Raw genomic sequence first — 9,780 nt, 5'->3', positions numbered from 1 at the left:
CAAGAGTATGGCAAGAGGCAACAAAAGCTGGGGTAACCCACCACCTCAAGTGTTGTAGAGATGGATTATTTTATTTTTATTATTGATAGCTACCAACAGGAAGCCAAGTTAAAAACTAATTCTTTGGGGAGTATAATTGGGGTATATTATTCTCCTTAGAGTAGTCACCATCCAAAATTATTTTAAAATTTATCATGTGCCATCTCCATGTCTACCTTGCCCTTTACATGTGGTTCAAGGAAAAGTGCTATTTGGCGGGGAGAGGAGCCCATTTCATGAGAACAGAAAACTGCAATGCTTTTAAGCTAGTGTTTGAGTCACATAAAACTCTAGTCAACCCTGATTCTTTTGTCTTTACATATGCAAAGGTTAAATAGTGTGATAATCATTTTTTTAAATAAAACCATTTGCACAATCAACCATTTTTATAGACTAAAAGAATTTGCTATTAAAAGTTTAATTTGATGTTAATCCTCTTGGATGATTTAAGGAGGGGCCAATCTGTATTTATTGCCTCCTGAAAGACCCTCCCTTTGCATCAGCAGGGCCATAAATCTGCCAGAACGCCAGGGCACGTGACGCATGAAGGCCATTAAGCCTTGGCATTGCCGATGCTCTCTGTGACTCAGCATGCACTCGCCTCCCCCAGCAGGTGAGGTCTCACTGCGATTTCCCCCGAGTTAGGCAGAGTGTGGCCTGGAAGGCCTTTGCAAACAGTTTAGAACAAAACACACACTTCCGTGCTTGAAAAAAACCTGAAATCACGAAGTATGTATTATTTTTACTTTTATGTGTATGTTATTATTTTTATGTGTATATTATTTTTTATGTGCATAAAATCAAAACAAAAATTTTTTTTTCTTAACCTGGTGCGCTCATTCTTTCTCCTGCTTCCTTTTTATATCCTGTTGAATCCCAAACTTCAAACAGACTTATTAACTGTTTACACATATGTCCGTCCTTAGTTATACCAGGCTATCCGGTGTTTGGCTTATGATATTTAAAAATTCACAAGGGTGGGGAGCAGTGGCAAAGAGGGTTCTTTTGAACCTAATATCCTTTCCTGTTAGAATGACACTTAAGTCAGACATAGTTTCTTCTGGTCTGTTCTTCCTGAGTTTATATAAAAGAAATTGCAGAAATTAATTCATCAGAGAGGCAGTCTAAGAATTTACATATTCTCTTCAACAGAAATTGTTGAAGGTAACAAATTAAATTTCCTTAACTTTAAGAGAAGCTTTTCTTCCTACAACTGTAAAAAAGTCAATGTATTTGGAGGCCAGGATTATGTACAGTAAAACTTAAATAAAAGGCCGTGCTTGCTATTAGGTATATCCACTTTTAGCAGAAAGATCATCTCCTATAGTCTACAGTCTTTGATTTCTGCCTAGCATTTTCTCCCAAGTTTAGCCAGGAAGTTTGGCAGTATTTACAGATTTACAGAAATTGCAGCTATAATTTTATTTTCATTGTTCCCATATTTTATTATGTTTATTTTCATTCATTCATTATTTATTTTTACCATTACTGTTGTCCCTAATTTGGCTAATCATTTAACATTATTGTCCATTCTTCATAGCTGCTTCAATAAGTTCTACTTCTGAAAGACAGGATATGTGAACAAATGGAATCAAAGGCTTGATTAAAACACTGACACTAACCTCTCTGAAATGTCATTTCAAATAATACTATGTGTCCACCATGCAGTCTCCTGCATTAGTATAACCACATAAACACTTACATGGATACTTTTTGCAGACTTACTGAGATGTAATTGACATACAAAATGTGTAATGTTTAAAATGGAGTTTTACAAGATGCAAACTGTGCTTATCCCTATGAAACCCTATGACTGTAAATATTACTGTAGCTGTTCTCATGTACTTAGTCGCTCATCACGTCTGGCTCTTTGCACTACCATGGACTGCAGCCCGCCAGGCTCCTCTGTCCCTGGGATTCCAGGTAAGAATCCTGGAGTGGGCTGCCATGCCCTCCTCCAGGGGATCTTCCCAACCCAGGGATCGAACCCAGGTCTCCCACATTACAGGCAGATTCTTTGCCATCTGAGCCACCAGGAAAGCCCAGCTGTGCTCATAATTACATGGATTTTAAAATCAAAGTCCATTTTTAAAAGAGAACATTCCTTCAGTGAAATTACAATTTAGGCGATTAACTCCTAGTTTGGTTTACTTTCTTTATCCAGTGTAAAGACTCAAGGTAGTATGCTTTGGGTGGTAGATGTGTTCGGATTAACTTCATAGTAATGCTAAATAGATTTTTTAATAATTAAAAAAAATGGATTCTGAATGACCAATATCTTTAAGAACTTGTTTTGAACCTGACATTCTCTTAATGTTATTTTATTATTTAATGGGACAGGCTTGCAGTCTAAATTTTGCAAGACCTATTTTTCTAAACACTCCAGTAAGTGTATTTGACTCTGAACATTCTCATCGTTAATATTCACTTGACCTGATTACCACATACATAAATTCCAAAGCAAAATCAGAGTACTTTAACAATTAGCTCATTTTAAAATGACAAAATGATTTATGACTCCCAAGGTGTACTTTCTTTTCATGTTAGTCTGTACCCTAGTTAAACATTTATGCACACACACAAGTGAATGTCCCCAGAAACTGCCCTTTATCGGTCCCAGCCGTCCAGAAGGGGTCTCTGCGTTGCCACTGGCCTGCAAAGCCTGACAGCAGTCAGATCTCGCTGAGCCAGGGTACGTTTGTGATGTGGCCTCAAGCAGGCTTCATGTTAAATAACACACTGTCTACTTCTGCGTCCTTGTGACACCACAAAAGGGAAGAGCAGATGGCACCTCTTCTCACACTTTCTCAGAGTTCTAAAGTGAGTTCTTTTTCTTGGAATGTCAATGTCTGGACGCTTGGTTTTCTGAGCTCAGAAAATTCATCTGTTTCTCAGCTGTAAAAACGTGTTCTTTATGCCAAACAGATACTGATTTTTAAAATATCTTGTTTTTTCTTCTGGTACTAATTCCTTAAAAAAAAAAAATGTATGCTACTTTGTGTTCTGACCTCTAGATAAGGCGAGGGGGCCGAAGCAGAGCTTCCTCAGCGTCGACTCCACCGTGTTGATGTGAACACGTGTGGCTCAGCTGGGGAGACCTTCCAGAGTCATTGTTCCCCAGCAATGGTGAAGTTCTCAGGAGCTGGGTGAGGTCTTGTATCCTAAAAGGCGACGTTAGATGGTAAGTCCGTTGAAGGTAATTTATTTTTGCATCTTCGCTGAGCTGGCACAGTCCCCACATGCAGCCAGTGTTAACAATTGAATCTCTCTATGGCTGGGAGGTAAACCCGGTCCCATATTATGTCAGGCTACAGGCAGCAGTGAGTAAGCATAAGACAAACGTGGCTCAGTGCAATTTTGGAAATGAATTTCTAGTTCCACAGTTTATTTGATACACATTTAAGTGGAGTCTTTTAAAGGTGATCCACTGTTGCCCAGACCCTTGGAATGTGAATGTTTAATGCTATCGCTACATTCTGGGTTAATTGCGGACTTTATTTGGTTGCAGAACAGTCATTGAAGCAGTTTTACAAACTCTGTGGACATCATTACTTCTACTGTCCAGCGAAGGACACCTTGGAATGAATTCTTGCTACAATAAGAAACACTAAAATACGAACTACAGAGAAAACTAATTTTTAATATATGTTTTATATCCCTCTAGCATTCTAGGTTAAGTCCAGTGGGGAAAGATGGAATGGTCAAAACACTAGCAGAGATTCCCGCCATCCTTGAGATTCTGGGAAAATCTAAGAAAGGATAAGGAAAAGAAAAGCATCTAGTTGTGTCTTAGTGATAAAGAAAAGATGGATTCTTTTAACTTAATCCATGTTGAAAATCTTTTAAAGTATATCTATCTATATCTCTACTGTAATAAATACATTATGCTAATATGCAATTGAATATTGTTGAATATTACCTTAAAAATCTAGAATCATTGGTTCCTTGGACCATGATTTTACATAGTTGTTAATTGAACTCTTGTTGAATTCCTAAAACATAATTAATAATAATCTAGTGGTTAGAAGTACAAGAAGACAGAAATATAGTCCTACATACAAGTTTGGGAAATAAAATATGTAGACAGGATATGACATTTCAAATACCAGCAAGATTAACTTTTATTGAATATAAGATGCCATTGACTATGATATACATGATTGCTTTTAAGACATTGAAAGGAGAATAGTCAATTATATTTGCAACATGTCTTTGAGATGCGTTCTGATTTGATACTAAAATATGAAAAGTGTGCATCTCAGAATTAACAGCACACTGCATGTTTGACATAACAGAGAGGATAAACCGTAATCAGTCCTAGTTGGCAGCAGAGATGATAATGCACATGAGTGGCAGGTAGGACTTCATTGGGAAGAGGGGCAGAGTATGGTCAGAAAGAGGAGAGAGTAGATGTGATATATCGGGAGCAAGAGAACAAGGTAAAGAGAAGTACACCTATTAGATGATATATGTGCTTCTTCTTGTTCACTCACTCAGTCGTGTCCGACTCTCTGCGACCCCATGGACGGCAGCATGCCAGGTTTCCCTGTCTTTCACTATCTCCCAGAGTTTACTCAAACTCATGTCCATTGAGTCAGTGATGTCATCCAACCATCGCATCCCCTTCTCCTCCTGCCCTCAATCTTTCCCAGCAGCAGGGCCTTTTCCAATGAGTCAGTTCTTCGCATCAGGTGGCCACAGTATTGGAGCTTCAGCTTCAGCACCAGTCCTTCCAATGAATATTCGGGACTGATTTCCTTTAGGATGGACTAGTTTGATCTTCTTTCCATGTGTGCTAGACCTAGGGTATATCTTGAGATACAAATTCTAGTATGTATCTTCTGGTGTTTATAGAAATAAAACAAACTTTAGATTTTGGGACCTAGATCTTAAACCTTTAAATTATCAGCGTCTAAATCTCTGTCATTATGAACACTTGTCCATCCCAGAAAACCGAGCCAATGTGAACAGACACAGTTAGCGTTACTCAGGTAATACATGATGAAGGGACAATGAGGGCTCAGGTCTCCCAGCTCAGAGAGCAACGACCCCGGTCAGCACCCAGGTGCTGAGGGCTTCGGAGAACAAAAGTCTTAGTTTACCTTCTATGTCCACATCTCAAGATAGAAAAGCAGGCATCTTCATTTTCAAAAACATTCATTCAGGATCTTCTGACATGTTTTTAGTTGATGCTTCTGTTCTAATACATGTAATTTTTAGATGCTACTAGTTGCTAAAAATATTTCTAGTGGAAAATGCTAGAGGGAACAATCGTTAGATGAACTGAGCATCATGAGAGATTATTGAAGAAAATATGGGCAGTTGTGACCTTCATTGACTTGTGAAGTCCTTGAATACTTGCAAAATACTTTCAACAGTGCCTAGCTGCTAATGTATATTAGCTGTTATTATACCTTTCTGATCAGAAAATAATGGAATTACATAGAATTTGGATGAGTATTGCCTAATTAGTCAGGATTAGCCATATATACATATAATATTTAAATATCTGAAGGATGAAAAGATATATGTAACATGAAATAAAACACAAAAATTAAAGATATGTGATATAATTATACTCAAAACACATAATTTAAAAGAATTTTGGACGATTCTGGATAATGCAAGAAGTGGATTTTGTTCATGTCAATACATGCTGTCACAGGAAAAATAAAAATGGAAAGCCAAGAGCTGTGCTGTGTTCTGCTTTCATCAGTGCGATTTTAACCTTAACTCATCTGTTTACAACATGCAGTCACTTCGGGGGATGTGCTAGGAGGCTGGAAATAAAGTTCCTGAAAGGGCATATTTCTTCAGTGGCCTGAATATGATCTAAAATATAGAGCTCTAAAGGAATGTTTGTGATTAAAATTCTGTTCAAATCAAGTATTCAATATAACTGTATAATTTAATCTCTTTGGGGGCATTGGGAAAGAGTTAAGGCACTTAGAAGTGTTGGGAATAAGCAATACAAGCATAATTTAAACATCTGGGCTGTTCCATGGTAATACATATTCTATACACGTACATATTCAAACACTCGGTCTATTTTCTGTCCTTGAAATTCTCCAGGCAAGAATACTGGAGTGGGTAGCCATTCCCTTCTCCAGGGGATCTTCCTGAACCAGGGATTGAACCTGGGTCTCCTGCATTGCCCTCTGAACCACCAGGGAAGTCCTTTATCCATTGCTGTCTCCTTTACCAAAATAATTTAGGCTTTTATTTAAAAGAAAGGAATTATAAATATTTAGAATAAATACTTCTAGCACATTACTGAACCTCTATAGTTATTGAAAACTATATTTCTCATCAGGGCCTGTGTCTTATTATAGTTTAGCTGGACTTCAGTATATTGTCAGATTTGACATGTTTTCCAGAATCAAGAACCTAGGAAGAAATTTTACATCTAGAGTTACATTAGAAAACAGAAAATCATTCAGATATCCAGGATATAAAGCAAAAAAGTAAATTTATGTGTATGTGTGAAGGGATAATTAGACACAGTTCTTATCCTGGTGAAATTTTCATAAGCCTTTTATAGATGTTTACAGGCTTCTCAGGTGGCTCAGGGGTAAAGAACCCACCTGCCAATGCAGGAGACATATGAGATATGGGTTCAGTCCCTGGGTTGCGAAGATTCCCTGGAGGAGAGCAAGCCTGAAGTGACTTAGCATGCACACATGCATGTACAGATGTGTACATGTATATTTAACCCAATAATAATTATTATTAACAATAATTACTTTAGCTCTATTGGTTGAGTTTTTACTATGGTCAGGAGCAGTGTTGATACTTTAATGCACCAGTGAATTGTTGAAACATCTCTGAATAACTATATTTATTCCTATTTACAGATGATGAAATTAAGTTCAGGGAAGTCTAATTGTTCAACGAGGGCACACAGCAATTCCTGACAGAGTGAACTCTGAAGCTGATCTTTAAACGTTACTATGGATGAAAATGTTAGGTACCCTGTTCAGGATATGAACAAAATGCTGCAGGATCTGGGGAACCATTTACTGTCCCTGTGGGAGTGAGTGGGTGAGTCAAAGAGAGTTTTACAGAGAAGAGGACATTTGAACTGGAAGACCAAAGACATGTGTTTCTGGAGAGCGGGACCAGTCTGTGTAAAAGGCTGGAGGTCTGAGAGAGATACTGGAGGAACAGTAAAGAATGTCGTGTGTGTAGATTACAGAGAGGGCTTGGTGAGCGTGAGGTTAGATGATAACGTTGTAGAATGATGCCAGACTTCAAAGGACCCCAGAGATCATGCCAAGATGTTTGGCTTTATCCTGCGTACAAAAGAAAGCATATTTACCACTTGTTTGGGATGATAAGCTCAGTAGCCTTGTGTACACACCACCTGCAAGAGTGAATTAAATAATGACCTGGGATGCTGGAAGAGGCACTTAATTCAAGAATCATTTCAACTGGGTGAATGTGGGTGATGAAGTGAATATGGAGATTGAGGGAGGGAGAGTTAAGAACATCATGAGAGCATATCATAGGGTTTACTATGTAATCGAGCTTCCCTGCTGGCTCAGATAGTAAAGCGTCTGCCTGCAATGCGGGAGACCCGGGTTCGATCCCTGGGTTGGGAAGATCTCCTGGAGGAGGAAATGGCAACCCACTCCAGTATTCTTGCCTGGAGAGTCCCATGGATGTAGGAGCCTGGTAGGCTACAGTCCATGGGGTCGCAAAGAGTCGGACACGACTGAGCGACTTCACTTCACTTCACTATGTAATTATGAAATATTAGGGCATGACCAGACAACCACCATAGGGTTACTTCTTAGATTCCAGCCAGTAGCGTAGACAGGTTTGTCTTGGGGTCAGCTGGTTTTCCCCTACGAATTCTGGTTGGCAGCATATATCTTTTTGTTTCCATCTGGTAGGGTTAAGTTTCTAAATCTGCATGTCAATTTTAAGTCTATACATCTACCTCTGGGCAGTTTGAATAATTGAGGAGGCATGGCTATGTAGGACATTTTAATAAAAGAGCTTTGTTAATGAGCAAATTTATGACGGTTTAATTTTTGCCTCACTGTGTAAAAGCAGTGGCCCAATAAATACAGTTTCTCAAGGGCCCCTGATTCCGTGTGGCCATCCCCAGGCGCTCGGGGACAGGATGTGGTTTCACCACCTCGGTCGCTGCTCCGCCAGCCTTCTCTCCTCCCTGGTTCCCACGCCCGCCCTCCAGTTGGGGGCTCTCGGGTCCTAAGAGGGCTATCGCTCCCCTGGGCCCCCAGACTGGACCAACTGTTGAGGCAACAGGAACTTGGTTTGGGATAAGCAGAAGAGATAAGATCAAAGTCTCAACACAAACAGTAAGAAACAGCTTGCACTTTGAGACCTTGGCCGACAACACGCCGGCCTTGTGTTCAGAGAGCCTTCAGGGCCTCACAAGGGCCTTGCAGGGACAGAAAGATGGGGCGAGATGTTCAAATTTCTCCATAGTGTAGCTTTTAGGAGAACTCAGTTACATACCTTAGCATCTTTTCTTTTTTTCTTTCTTGTTCTTAGAGTTGCTTTCCAAATCAGATCTTGTTGAAATCAGGTTGAAATGCCCTCTTTGCTTCATAAGGACATGCTCAACTGAATTTCAAAGCAATGTAATAGATAGCTAAAGCTCTAATAATTTAAATTGTCCACTTTAGAAAAGAAGAATAATCAAAGTCACACATAGGCTTGAGATTTTTGTAGATCTGCCGTTCTAGTTTGAGGTCAAGACCAAAATTTTACTTATTTACTTATTTAAATTTAATTTTATACTGGAATATATTGATTTACAATGTTTTGTTAGCTCCAAGTGTACACTCAAGTGATTCAGTTATACATATACATATGATACGTATATCCATTCTTTTTCAGATTCTTTTCCTACATGGGTTATTACAGAATATTGAATAGAGTTGCCTGTGCTAAATTCTAAAAATCATTCCTTTTCTATTAACATTTCACTCAGCAGAATTGTTAGAGCTGTTAATTCTTTTGCTGAATTTTCTGACTGTTCTTTTTCAGGAACAGTAATAAATGAACATATTATTATAAAGAAGTGTTTCATATAATATAGACTTACTCACATAAATCTTTTTGCTAGTTTACATTTTATAAAGCAAATAATATGCTGATTAGTATTTATTAGAATAGTCACATGAGCTTTCACTATTAGCCAAATAACTAGGAATCTCTGTGATTTGTTTTCATTGAGTAGTATCTTAGCACTCAGTGGTATCTTAGGAGAGAGTTGTGGGTATGTTTTAAGCCACTTCAGTGGTGTTCAACTTTTTGCAACCCTATGGAACATAGCCCACCAGGCTCCTCAGCCCATGGGATTCTCCAGGCAAGAATAGTGGCGTGGGCTGCCATGCCCTCCTCCAGGGGATCTTCCTGGCCTGGGATCAAACCCACATCTCTTAAGTCTCCTGCATTGGCAGGTGGGTTTTTTATTTTACTTTTTTAACCACTATGCTACCTGGGAAGCCAAGAGAGTGTCAGCCTAATTCTAATATATATTAAAACCTTACTTGTGCACACTTCATTTTACTATGAAAATTGGTATCTGGGAACTTCTGAACTACGTAACTCAAGATCTTTTATTTATTTATGTGAAAAAAAGAGCGTTGCTAAAACCCACAGAAAGTTTGAATTGATTCTTGAGCTTAATATTTCTGTCAAAATGTTTCTGGAGGCCATACATGAATGTTCAGTTTCTGAGAAGTTGCTCAGTGTCCAAACAGT

The 9,780-nt window shown here is 38.7% G+C and overlaps 1 long non-coding RNA gene across 1 annotated transcript; it reads left to right on the top strand.

Moving 5' to 3' along the window:
* Positions 1-2,711: 2,711 nt before the first annotated feature.
* Positions 2,712-5,547, top strand: LOC136145133 (uncharacterized). The gene is made up of 3 exons (XR_010658695.1): positions 2,712-2,859; positions 3,054-3,220; positions 3,548-5,547. It is a non-coding gene; the product is annotated as an uncharacterized lncRNA (long non-coding RNA).
* Positions 5,548-9,780: the final 4,233 nt, after the last annotated feature.

This window comes from Muntiacus reevesi, chromosome 12 (assembly GCF_963930625.1).
Source record: "Muntiacus reevesi chromosome 12, mMunRee1.1, whole genome shotgun sequence".
Classification (NCBI taxonomy): domain Eukaryota; kingdom Metazoa; phylum Chordata; class Mammalia; order Artiodactyla; family Cervidae; genus Muntiacus; species Muntiacus reevesi.
This window is presented reverse-complemented; position numbering and strand designations above follow the sequence as displayed.